Source organism: Equus asinus, chromosome 2 (assembly GCF_041296235.1).
Source record: "Equus asinus isolate D_3611 breed Donkey chromosome 2, EquAss-T2T_v2, whole genome shotgun sequence".
NCBI lineage: Eukaryota > Metazoa > Chordata > Mammalia > Perissodactyla > Equidae > Equus > Equus asinus.
Window position 1 is genome coordinate 120699091 of NC_091791.1, and position 13800 is coordinate 120712890.

At 39.9% G+C, this 13800-nt stretch overlaps 1 protein-coding gene across 5 annotated transcripts in view; it reads right to left on the reverse strand.

Annotated features, from left to right (window-relative positions):
* HERC2 (HECT and RLD domain containing E3 ubiquitin protein ligase 2) overlaps positions 1-13800 on the reverse strand; it is a 272108-nt gene that overhangs the window by 220537 nt on the left and 37771 nt on the right. The window lies entirely within an intron of this gene.

Below are 13800 nucleotides of genomic sequence, written 5' to 3' on the forward strand. Positions count from 1 at the left end.
TTAAATCAATCATCACCACAACAGGTACACTGTGAATGTTACTAAGTAATGAATAAAAAATTCATTACTTACTAAGTAATGCATGGCCCAGTGACCCTTATAATAAAGAAGTCAATATATCACTCAAATTCTTCTTTGAAGCATGTCTTCCAAAATATTCCCTCAATTCTCCAATACATTTCACAAAGAAGTTAGTCTTTGATATTTATCTACTTGAATTTTCCATTAATTGCTTTTATCCAACAATACCCAATTGCAGTGTGTCTATGGGAAGGAAAGATATGGCATGAGAGTATGATTCAAACATAATTTTTAGGGGGCCGGCCCCATGGCCTAGTGGTTAAGTTCGCATGCTCCGCTGCGGCGGCCCAGGGTTTCACTGGTTCGGATCCTGGGCGCAGACATGGCACCACTCATCAGGCCACACTGAGGCAGTGAGGTGTCCCAAGTGCCACAGCTGAAAGGACCCACAATCAAAATATATACAACTACGTACTGGGGGGATTTGGGGAGAAAAAAAGAAGGAAAAAAAAAAGATTGGCAACAGTTGTTAGCTCAGGTGCCAATCTTAAATAAATAAATAAATAAATGTTTAACTCTATACATTGCCCTACTTCACCACCAAGTGAGAACCACTGCTACACAGGGCCACTACCATTCACAGAGTATAATTTAGGAGCACTGGGACACAAAAGAAAAGTTGAAAACCATGACTTTTGGCCACTGACAATTTAAAGTTTCAATTAAGAACAAATGTCATGGAACTCCATACATATCAAGCGAAGAGAGGACTGATCTGAACCTTGAAGTGTAATCATGTCCTATCCTAGAAGGCCCTTACTAAATGAATTTTTTAAATGACATAATTAGAAGTACACATCTAAATGTGTGAAAGAGATTACATCGTATTACAAACAGTAGGGATATCTAAAAATATCTAAAACCAACAGGGACAAATATTCAAGAAACTCCTACATTCTATAGAAAAATATCAGACATCCAATAGAGGGAGTCCCAAATGGCTAACGCTATGAAGAGATACTCAAACTCATGTTTAGAAAAATATAAATTAAAACAATAAAATACTACTTTACACTCATCAAATTGGCAACTGTTAGAAAGCTAAAACATAAGTTCCAAGATAGGATTTTTTTTTTCCTTTTTCATCTGGTTTTGTTCATTGATATATCCCAAGTGCCAAGAACAACACATGCCAGAGAGTAAGCCCTCGATGATATGTTCAATAACTAAATGATGCCAAGTGTTGATAGAAAGACAGGGCTCGAGACACAAATCTTCAGGCACAGCTGACAGGAGGGCAGATCCTGCAGCCAGACTGGACAGTAATCTAGTGTGACTGAGTTATATGGAACGTCCTCCAATCCCCTCCAGGGGTTATGCCTGCAGAGCTCTCGCACAGGTCACATTTAGGAGAATGCAGAGGACAGAAAGCCACAGCAGTCATACCTGCCATGGATACAACTTAAAAATACAGTGCTGAATGGCAAAGGGAACAGACTCGGGTTAAGGAACCACAAATTCCATTTACACAAATTAAAAATTCATGCATGTTGAACACTAGTATGTTTTATAGTGACATAAAAACAAAAGGATACACAAATACAGCCATGCACCACATAACGATGTTTCAGTCAATGACAGACCGCATATATGACAGTGGTCCCATGAGATTAGTACCATATAGCCCACATGTGTAGCATGCTATACCATCTAGGTTTGTGTAAGTACACTCCATTATGTTCACACAATGAAATCGCCTAATGATGTATTTCTCAGAACGTGTCCCCGTCGTTAAGTGATGCGTGACTGTACAATATAAAAGAAAACATTTAAAAAGATGGATTTGGATATTGGTGTGCCTGGAACTGGGGAGTGTAATTAACTCAACTCTCTGAGGCCCAAGAAAGGGTCCTCGTCACTGGTACACTTCATGTGTCCTATTCTTCCAATCTCCTGCCACAGCTGTTCTTAATGGCACCTCTCTTGTTTACGTGTTTACAGAAATATCCAACAAGCTCCTGGGAATTAAATAAGATGTTTTTTGCAATGTGTACATCTTTATACATTACAAATGTAAAATCACATAGCACCTCTAAATTAAGCACTGCAGATTTGCTTAAATCATAGAAAAAGTCAGGGTTGGAATCAGGTTCTCAACCTGCACTGTACACCAGAAGCATGGGGTGAGGGAGATACACACGCACGCATGCACATGCACACACACACACGCACACACGCATGCACGCATGCATGCATTTTTAATTTCAAGCCTGAATTCTATCGTCTGAGATTTTGATTCAGTTGATCTGGAATGCGGCCTAGGCAGTAGCATTTCTAAGTTCCCAGGTACGTCTAATATTCAGCCAGGATTAAGGGCCACTGACATAGAAGATAAAACATTACTAAGACAACGCAAATGTAACTGACTAAACAACAATGGTAGTTTTGGATACCAGCGCCACTCTTAATGTAACAAATTAAGGCCACAGAGAAGTAAATAAAGCTTTTTAAAAAAAAATAGGACATTCAGATATCACCTTATATCCATTAGAATGGCTATAATCACCAAGATAAGAAATAACAAATGTTGGAAAGGATGTGGAAAAAAGGGAACCCTCATACACTGCTGTTGGGAATGCAAACTGGTGCAGCCACTGTGGAAAACAGTAAGGAGATTTCTCAGAAAATTAAAAATAGAAATACCATACTTACGCACCTCTATGTTCACTGCAACATTATTCACAATAGCCAAGATGTGGAAGCAACCCAAGTGCCCAACGACCAATGACTGTATAAAGAAGCTGAGGTATATATACACAATGGAATACTACTCAGCCATAATAAAAGACAAAATCATCCCATTTGCAACATGGATGGACCCTGAGGGTATTACGTTAAGCAAAATAAGCCAGATACAGAAAGAGAAATACCGTATGATTTCACTCATATGTGGAAGATAAACTAACACATGGACAAAGAGAACTGATTAGTGGTTACCAGAGGGGAAGAGGGTTGGGAGGTGGACATAAGGGGTAAAGGGGCACATTTATATGGTGAATGACAAATAATGTACAACTGAAATTTTACAATGTTATAAACTATTTTAACCTCAATAAAATAAAAAGAGAGAGAGAGACTGAAAACTGCACACACACAAAATTATAACGTAGCAATTCTGGAAGTCAGCTTCTTCACCCTCCTTAGTGTTTGCTTTTGTTGCCTACTCTGGGTTGTAGTTGTTTTGTTTGTTTATCGACTTTCTTAAGATATTTTTGTAAAGACTATTTTTTGTCATGTGTGGAAAAGGCGAGGCTGCAACAGAAGATGGTTTTGATGCACCAGCCTCTGGGTTTTGGGCCCAGTGCTCTTCTACTGGGCCACTCTGTGGCCCACACCTCTATCACAACAAAGATCCTAATCCCCAGGGTTGTAGGGAAAACACCTGCTGGGCAGCTGAGGGAACAGCAGAGGTTAATTCAAGACCAACTTAAGTCCAGGGTACTTAAACCCTATAAAGTAACCTTTGCCACGTGGGCAGCCCCTAACATTGACCAAATACTGATTTGAGGTTCTCTGGAGGAAAAACAAAATTAAATTGGAACAAAACTCCACAATTTGACCCAATTGGGACTCCAAAGTTTACTGAAAGAATTTATGCAACAAAAAGATAAAAGGGCTTTTATGCCTCTATGATACAGGTTCTGAATTAACTTTAATATCTGCTGAAATGCACCAATTGGCAAACCTTCATGGATTTAAATCAATACTGGGGCTCAAATTACACTTATACCTGGAGATCCCACTAAATTTAAACAATGTATCCCCTATAATCTTAGGGGAGTTACTACATATAATCTAGGGGACAAATAGGTGTGTCTCACCTTAACCAGCAGAACTATTGTCTTGCCTAAATTCCTACAGTTATAGCACTCACTGCCCTACGATATCCCATAGTGAACATCCACCCTGACACAATGAGTAATAAATTAAAATTAAGTCTTTAGAAATTACAAATTGGCTTGACAAATATGGGACCTGTTATGAGTTGAATCATGTCCCCAGAAGATGTTAGAAGTCCTAATCTCCAGTACCTGTGAATGAAACCTTATTTGCAAATAAGGTCTTCGCAGATGATCAAACTAAGATGAGGTCATCAGGGTGGACCCTAATCCAATATGACTGGTGTCCTTACAAAAAGAGGAAATTTGAACACAAATAGATATGCACAGAGGAAAGAATGTGAAGAGACAGGAGGAAGATGGTCATCTGCAAGCGAGAGAGAGAGAGGCCTGGAACAGAGCCTTCTTTCATGGCCCTCAGAAGGAAACAACCCTGCCAACACCTTGATTTCAGTCTTAGAGCCTCAAGAACTGTGAGACAATACATTTCTATTGTTTAAGGTACTCAGTCTGTGTTACTTTGCTACAGCAGCCCTAAGAAATTAATACAGATACTCCCCTTAGTGCCCTAAGAGAGGCCACTGAAGAGGCTTTTGCAACCTCCTCTCATGCCCCTTGGAGTCTCTGGACCACCTATGACGACTGCATGTTGTCCAGAGGCTTTAGAAGCAAGAAACTGTCCTTCTCAGCCCTGCACTATATATCATTGGAGCGGAAATTGCTGGCCATATACTGAGCTTCCCTGGAAACAGAAACTCCCAAAGACCCTGAGCCTGTGACCCTCCATACCTAGCTCCCCACTACGCTTTGGGTCACAGAAGCAACAACCCACAAGCTCAGCACAGCTATAAGATGGAACCAAACCTGGGGCCCCTGGCATATCCTACCTGCAGGAGGGGGTAGTCTCCCCTGTCCTAGGTCCGTTGCCAGATGCCATGGTGCAAGAAGTCACCCCTCTCCCAGACTCCTCGGCTCCTGGAAGAACCCCTTAGATCACCTGACAGAACAGCACTGGAAGCTCACACACCTTACAGACAGCATCACCACCATCACTGGTGATGGAGCTCAGTGAATGCTGCTGCTTTCACTGCTTACCCAGGATGTCCCAAATAAAGGACACGACCCAAGGGTTAGCCCAATTGGCCAAACTTCTGGCAGTCATCTTAGCACTACATGCCCTGGCCAACAAAGGGCCCCATGTGCACATTTTCACAAATCCTTGGGCCACAGCCTTAGAGTTCTCTTTTTAGGGTACAAAACCCTAGGAATCTCATGCCTCACAGATACCCAAAATATAAATCAATGTGCTACATCTCTACATCTACTAAGGCCAGAATATGAGGCCTTGTCTTATCTTTGTAAGGACAAGGACATTCCTTGCCCCTTTGGAGTTCCAGACATTATTGATAGTGACCAAGGCACTCATTCAGCTTCTCAGAATACAGAACACTGGGCCCGTGAAGAAGAGTTTCAATGACATTTCCACCTCGCCTATAAGCGGAGGCAGCTCACCCTGTGGTCTCTCCCTCCTGGTCAAGTGCCAACCCACTTCCTAGGGGGCACCTTCTTACTCCCTAAAAGTCTCAGTCATCACCAAGGTTTAAACTGATGTCATGTTATCAAAAAGCCAATTGTGGTTTATACCACAATTAAGGCTTGAAATTAAGGTTCTACATTTTTAAAGTGCTGTACCAAAACAATATCAACTAGAATTCTGTATCTAGCAAAAATAGCCATCATTCTCAAATGAAGAAAAACTAAGAGAATTTGTAGTCAGCAAACCTGTTCTAATACAGTTGCTACAGGAAGATCTTAAAAACAAGAAAAACAATACCAGAGGAAAATTTGGAACATCAGGAATGAAGAATGAGCAATAGCAATGATATATACCTGAGAAAATGTAATAAATTATTCTTCTCCCCTTCGCTTCAACTTAGCTTGATGATTGACAGCAAAAATTTCAACATTGTCTAATAAGGTTTTCAAAGCATGTTGATGTAATATATACTGAAACTATAATATAAAGGAAGAAGGGTAAAGGTATCTATAGGTGGTAAGGTTTCTACATTCCAATTAAAGTGATTTTAAATAAATGGAAAAGTTTAAGTATGAATTTTGTAATCCCAACAGCAACTATTAAAAAAATTACAAAGAAATATACTCAAAAATCACAGGGAGATGTCATCATCACAGCAGTGTGAGAGGATCCTTCTGTCTCTCCCCTTCAGTCTACAAGTAAAACATCCATAACACAACAAAGGATACATTACACAACACACCAGGACACCAGAAAGAACTACACATCAGTACATACAAAGGAGAGTGAATCAGAGCACAAAAAGGAAGCTAAATGGGGGAACAGCAGAGGCAGAGCCCAGCATTCTGGATTCCAGCTGCAGTGGCTGAGAATACAGTGGGCATCAGCAGAGGCATGCATGCAATTCCAGCTAGCCAGCCATGGCGGCACCTGTAGCCACAGGAAGCAGAGCAGCAGTGGAGGTGGAGACCCACGATCCTGGGCCACCCAGGCTTGGCTCAGAGCCTACTAGTAGTGGTGGAGATGCATACAGGACTCCTACATCCTAACCATGGCAGCGCCTGTGACCACAAGTTAACAGATCTCTCCCTCCCCGCACCACACAGGCAGAGCTTCCAACCCAGGTGATCCCAGATACAGTTGAGGTGTCAGCCATCCCTGTGCCCCCAGCAGCAAAGCCAGTGACTGCAGCAACACCATCAACAGCAAGGCATCAGTGACGCCCACGAAGCACAGGTGGCAACAAGAGTACCAGTGCCACCTCAAATACAGGCAGTGGAGGGTGGAACACGTGGCTCCTCAAATACAATCAAGGGCAGCTCTGACAAGAAAAAAACAAAAACTAACACCATAGCATCAATAATGAAAAACAAAAGAAACGCTTCTAGTTTCCAAGCAGTTGAAAAGTTTGAATCGAAAAAAAGCTACACCCAAATAAAAAAGATTTACTAAATCAAATGCATTGGCAGAGGAATAACTCAATAAGCATGACAAAAAGCTGCATTATCAAAAAGGAAACAATTCTCAGGCCCAGCCCTGTGGCCAAGTGGTTAAGTTCCACATGCTCTACTTCAGCAGCCTGGGTTTGTGTGTTCAGTTCTGGGCATGGACTACTCCACTCATTGGCCATGCTGTGGGGGTGTCCCACATACCAAAAAATGGAGGGGGATTGGCATGGATGTTAGGTAAGGGCTAATCTTCCTCAAACAAAAGAAAAAGAAAGGAGGAAGACTGGCAGCAGATATTAGCTCCTCAGCAAAAAAAAAGAAAGAAAGAAAATAATTCTCCACAAACTAAATATAAAGTCATGGAAGACTGTGATCTAAGTGACAAAGAATTCAAAATAGCTATCATGAATAAACTCAATGAGCTACAAGAAAACTCAGGAAGGCAGTTCAATGAGCTCAGGAATAAAATCACTGAACAGAAGAAATACTTAACCAAAGAGATGAAACTAAAAAAAAAGAAAAACCAAACAAATTCTGGAGCTGAAGAATTCAATAAATGAGATGAAGAATGAATAAAGCAAGTCACATGGAAGAGAGAATGAGCAAGCTCAAAAACAGAAACCTAGAAATGACCGATCCATTCATTTCAAAAATGACTGAAAGAAGAGAAGACTTAAAAAACATGTAGTTGGAGCCAGCCCGGTGGCACAGCGGTTAAGTGCACACGTTCTGCTTTGACGGCCCAGGGTTAGCCAGTTCAGATCCTGGATGCAGACATGGCACAGCTTGGCAAGCCATGCTGTGGCAGGCGTCCCACATATAAAGTAGAGGAAGATGGGCATGGACGTTAGCTCAGGGCCAGTCTTCTTCAGAAAAAAGAGGAGGATTGGTGGCAGATGTTAGCTCAGGGCTAATCTTCCTCAAAAAAAAAACAAAAACAGAAACAAAAAAACAGAGAAGCCAGCCCCGTGACCAAGTGGTTGGGTTCACGCACTCTGCTTCAGCGGCCCAGGGTTTCACCAGTTCGAATACTGGGCACAGACCTATCACCACTTGTCTAGCCATACTGAAGTGGTGTCCCATGTGCCACAACTAGAAAGACCCACAACTAAAGCATACAGCTATGTACTGAGAGGCTTAGGGGAGCAGAAGGAAAAATAAAATCTTTAAAAAAAAAAAAAAGAAATACTACAAGAATTACCTGACTCCATTACGAAGGGCAACATAGGGTAATGGGTATCCCAGAAGGAGTAGAGAGAGAAGGGAGCAGAGAGCTTATATAAAGAAGTAATAGTTCAGAACTTCCCAAACCTGAGAAGGAAATGGATATACAAATCCATGAAGCTAAGAGAACACCCAATTATCCCAATGCAAAAAGAACTTCTCCAAAACACGTGATAAGAAATCTGTCAAAAATCAATGAGAAAGAAGGAATATTAAAAGCAGCCAGGGAGAAAAGAAAACAACTTACAAAGAAACCCCCCTTAAGCTATCAGATTTCTCAATACAAACCCTACAAGTCAAGAGAAAGTGGAAAGCTACATTCAAAACAATGAAAGATAAAAACTGTAAGCCAAGAATACTCTATCCAGCAAAGTTATCTTTCAGATACAAAGGAGAAATAAAAGCTTTCCCAGACAAACAAAAGCTAAGGGAGTTCACCACCACTAGACCTGCCTTACAAGAAATGTTGAAAGGAGTCTTCCTACCCGAAATGAAGATGCAAAGATAGGCAAAGCTTTGAGCAAGGTAATAAACAGAGTCAGAAAACTGTAAATCTGTATCAGAATAGGATAGTATACACTTAATTATAACAAGAAGGTTAAAGGAAAAGAAAGCATTAAAAATAATTATAACGGGTTCAATTTGATAACAAAGTCACAACACAAAACAGGAAAATTTGTGACAACAAAAACATGGAAGGAAAAGAGGGAAAAGATGGAACCTGCATAGGCAAATGAAGATGAGAGGCTATGAGCAGGAAAAGCACTATCTTTTCTATGAGAACTTTTATACAAACCACGTGGTGAGCACAAAACAAAAATTAAGAGCAGAGTCACAAAACAAAAAGAAAAGAGGAAACTGACAAACACATCAAAGAAAACCACCAAACTGAAATGGCAGAAGAAACACAAGGAAAAAGAAACAATGGAAACTTAGAACAATCAGAAAATAAAAGATAAAATGGCAGTATTAAGTTCCCACATATCAATAACCAACCTAAATGTAAACTGACTGAATTCACCAATTAAAATACACATGATGGCTGTACAAATTTCAAAACAAGAGCCAACAATATGCTGCCTCCAGGAGACTCATATAAGCTCTAAAGAAAAAGATAGCCTCAGAGAGTGACATTAGCATCATGGCAGAGTGAGTTATTCCCTTTGTCTCTCCCCTCTAAGTTACAACCAATTGGACATCCACTGACTAACAAAGGACTCCGTACACAGCACAACAGGACTCCTAAGAGATCCACGCATTTACACATCTAAAGGTGGGTGGTCTGGACCTCTGGGAGGCAGTGGAACTAAAAGCAGACTCCGCCCCCTCCTCCAGCAGCAGCAATCCAAGGCATGGATCATCACACTGGCACTCATGCCAAAGGAACAGTAGCTGCAGGAGCAGAAACAATGGAGGATGGTGCACATGCCCCGAGAATTCAGGACACAGGACAGAGGCAGTGACCCAGCCTCCTCCCCCTCTAACAGCAGTGGCCAGGTTTTTCCAAGAGTAGGGACAGTATATAAAACTTGTATTTTTCCAGCTAGGGCAAGGTGCACTGACCTCAGTTTGTAAAACACACTGGCTCACACCAGAGACCAGAGGCTTCACAAGTCAGCACAACAACAATCTGTCCCTATTTAGCCTCTGCCCCTCCCCACCCAGCAGAGGCAGATGGAACTTGCAACCAGAGGCTTCAGGAACCACAGCAGAACCAGTGACCCTGCCGCTAGTGGTGGCACCTCCAACATCAGCTCTACCAGCAGTAGAGGCGGCATACAAGTCTCCGGGTCCCCAGCAGTGACAGCGATACCTGTGAACCCAGCACTCCTGGCCATGGTACAGCCAGGACCCTCAGACAAGCTGGAAGCAGCAGCGCAGGGGGTGCACAGAACAGCAGCATGCAAGCCTGTGGAGAGTCAGTGGAAGAACATGAGACTCAGGCGACCCTGGAAGGAAGAGAAGTGCTCACAGCCTGGTGACCCCAGTGGTGACACCTGAGACTGCAGCAACATCATAAGCAGCAAGGCACCACCAACATCAAGACACAGGCAGCACAGGGAAAGCACTGACAACATCTCTAGCAGAGGCAGTGAAGGATGGAAAGCGCAGGCTCTCAAGTACAATCAGAAGCAGCTTAGAACCAAAGCAACCAAAGCCTTATCCAAATAATAAAGGTGGCTACTACCACAAATGCACGAGCAGAGGATCAACTCATCAAGTACCATGAAGAACTACAGGTAACCTGGCAGAACAAAAAGAAAATGACAACTCTCTAGAAACTAAATTTAAAGTCACAGAAGATTAAAATCTAAATGACAGAGAATTCAAAATAGCTCTCATGAAGAAACTCAACCAGTTACAAGAAAACTCAGAAAGACAGTTTGATGAGCTCTGGAATAAAATTAATAAACATAAGGAGTACTTCACCAAAGAGACTGAAACTCTAAAAAAAAAAACCAAATTCTGCAGATGAAGAAACCTATACATACATTGACAATAAACTTATGACAAAGGAGTCAAGAATATTCAATGGGGAATGAAAAATCTCTTCAATAAATGGTATTGGGATAAATGGGTATCGGGTATTCATGCAAAAGAATGAAACTAGACCACTATCTTACATCATACACAAAAATTAACTCAAAATGGATTAAAGACTTGAATATAAGACCTGAAACCAGAGAACTCATAAAAGGACACATAGACAGTATGCTCTTTGATATCAGTCTTAGCAGTATCATTTTGAATATGTCTTCTCAGGCAAGGGAAACAAAAGAAAAAATGAACAAATGGGACTACATCAAACTAAAAAGCTTCTACACGCCAAAGGAAACCATCAACAAAATGAAAGACAAACTACCAATTGCGAGAAGATATTTGCAAATCACATATCTGATAAGTGGTTAATATCCAAAATACACAAACAACTCAAACAACTCAAAAACAACAAAAAGAAATAATCAAAAAATGGGCAGATGATCTGAACAGACATTTTTCCAAGACAGATATACAGATGGCCAACAAGTACATGAAAAGATGTTCAACATCACTAATTATCAGGGAAATACATATCAAAACTACAATAAAATATCACCTCACATCTGTCAGAATGGCTATTATTAAACAGACAAGAAATAAGAAGTGCTGGAGAGGATGAGGATAAAAGGGATCTCTCTTGCTCGTGGGAATGTAAATTGGTGCAGCAACTAAGGAAAACAGTATGGAGATTCTTCAAAAAATAAAAAAGAGAACTACCATATTATCCAGCTGTTCCACTTCTGAGTATTAATCCAAAGAACATGAAAACACTAATTCAAAAAGATGTATGCATCCCTATGTTCACTGCACCATTATTCACAACAGCCAAGACTTGGAAGCGACTCAAGTGCCCACTGACAGGTGAATGAATAAAGAAGATGTGCTGTATGTGTGTGTATACACACACATGCACACACACATACACACACAACAGACTACTACTCAGCCATAAAAAAAGTTGAACTCTTGCCATTTGCAACAACATGGTTGGACCTTGATGATACTAAGCTAAGCAAAATTAGTCAGACGGAGAAAGACAAAAACCATATGATTTTGCTCATATGTGGAAAATAAACAAACACACATATAGATACAGAGAACAGACTGGGGTAGGGGAGGGCAAAAGGGGTAAAGGGACACATGTATACAGTGATGGATGGCAACTAGACTTATGGCAGAGGAGACGATGTAGTCTACACAGAAGGCAAAATATAATGATGTATGCCTGAAATTTATACAATGTTATAAATCAATGTTACCTCAGTAAAAAAAATTAACTAGGGGCCGGCCCCTTGGTGTAGTGTTTAAGTTCGGCGTGCTCCACTTCAGCAGCCCAGGTTTGCAGGTTCAGATCCCAGGCACAGACCCACACCACTCATCAGCCATGCTGTGGTGGCAATCCACATACAAAATAGAGTAAGACTCGCACAGATGCTAGGTCACAGCTAATCTTCCTCAAGCAAAAAGAAAAAAGAGGCAGACTAGCAACAGATGTTAGCTCAGGGCTAATCTTCCTCAGCAAAAAAACAAACAAAAAAATTAACTAATTTTTTTAACAAAAGAACATACTTTTAACCAACCCATGTACTGTTTCTAAATAATACACAGGTCAAAGAAGAAAAGTTCTAGAGAAAATTTAAAAATATTTCAACTAAATAAAAACACAACTTATCAAACTTTGTGATATACAGTGAAATCAGCTCAGGGGGAAATCTATACCAACGAATACATAAAACAGAAAAGACGAAAGATCTTAAATAATAGAAGATTCCATCTTAAGAAACTAGAGACAAAGCAGAAAAAAGCAGAAGGAAATATATAATAAAATTTAAACAGAAATCAATGAAAATGAAAACAGGAAGTTGATAAAGAAAGTCAATCAAGCAAACAGCTGGTTCTTTGATAAAATCAATGGAGTTGATAAATCTTTAGTCAGCCTGACCAAGAAAAAAGGGAGAGGACATAAGTTACTCATATCAGAAATGACAGAAAGATCATTGCTACTGATCCCATCAACGTTAAAGGGATAATAAAATATATAATGAACAACTTTATGACCACATATTTGATAATCAATTCTTTGAAAACCACAAACCACCAAAACTCACAGGAGAAACAGACCATGTGAACAGGCCTGTATCTATTTTAAAAAGTGAATCAATAATCAATAGCCTTCCAAAAATGAAAGTACCAGGCCTAGATAGGTTCACTGGTAAAGTCTACCAAACTTTTAGGAAAGAAATACCAGTTGTCTACATTTAATTGGTTTACATTGTAGACAAAGTAACATCCCATTTAGTCTCCTAAATCAGTCTTGGGGTTAATGGTAAATTTCAATATTTGCTAAACATCCTCTCAGAATTCAGACTTAATATAAAGAAACAAATGACCTAGCAGATCCAAAGAAAGTAAATAAATTGTACTTTTATTATAGACATTAAAAATTGGCATTTTAATCTCTTTTCCAAAAACAAAAAAAATCACATAAAGAAATTAAAATGGAATACTAAAAACATGTTCAAATACATAGGAGAAGGCAGGTGAGGGAAACAAAAGAACAAAAGAGAGAAAACAAAAAACAAATAATGAAATGATAAGTCTTACATCCAAACATATTATTAAATATACTAAATGTAAATAGTCTAAACACAAATTAAAAGACAAAGTGTCAAAATGGATTAAAAAAAAGACCCAAATATGTGCAGTCTCTAAGAAACTCACTTAAAATATAATGATATAGGGAAATTAAAAGTCAATGGATATAAAAAATATATACCAAGGAACACTAACCAAAAGAAAGCTGAAACGGCTATATAAATATCAGACAAAACAGACTCCAGAGGAAGGAAAATTACCAGAGATAAAGAGGAATATGACATAATAATAAACAATAAATTCACCAAACACACATAACAAATCTTACATGTCTATGAAGTCAGCAATGAAGCCTCAAAGCACACAAAATGAGAACTGAAAGGAAAGATGGACAAATCCATGAGAAGTATCAACACTACCCTCTCAGAACAAGTAGAGACAAAAAAAACAGCAATAACAAAGAACTGAACATGAGGATCATCAACTAAATGGATGTAACCAACATTTTATACAATGTGCCACCCTACAACAGCAG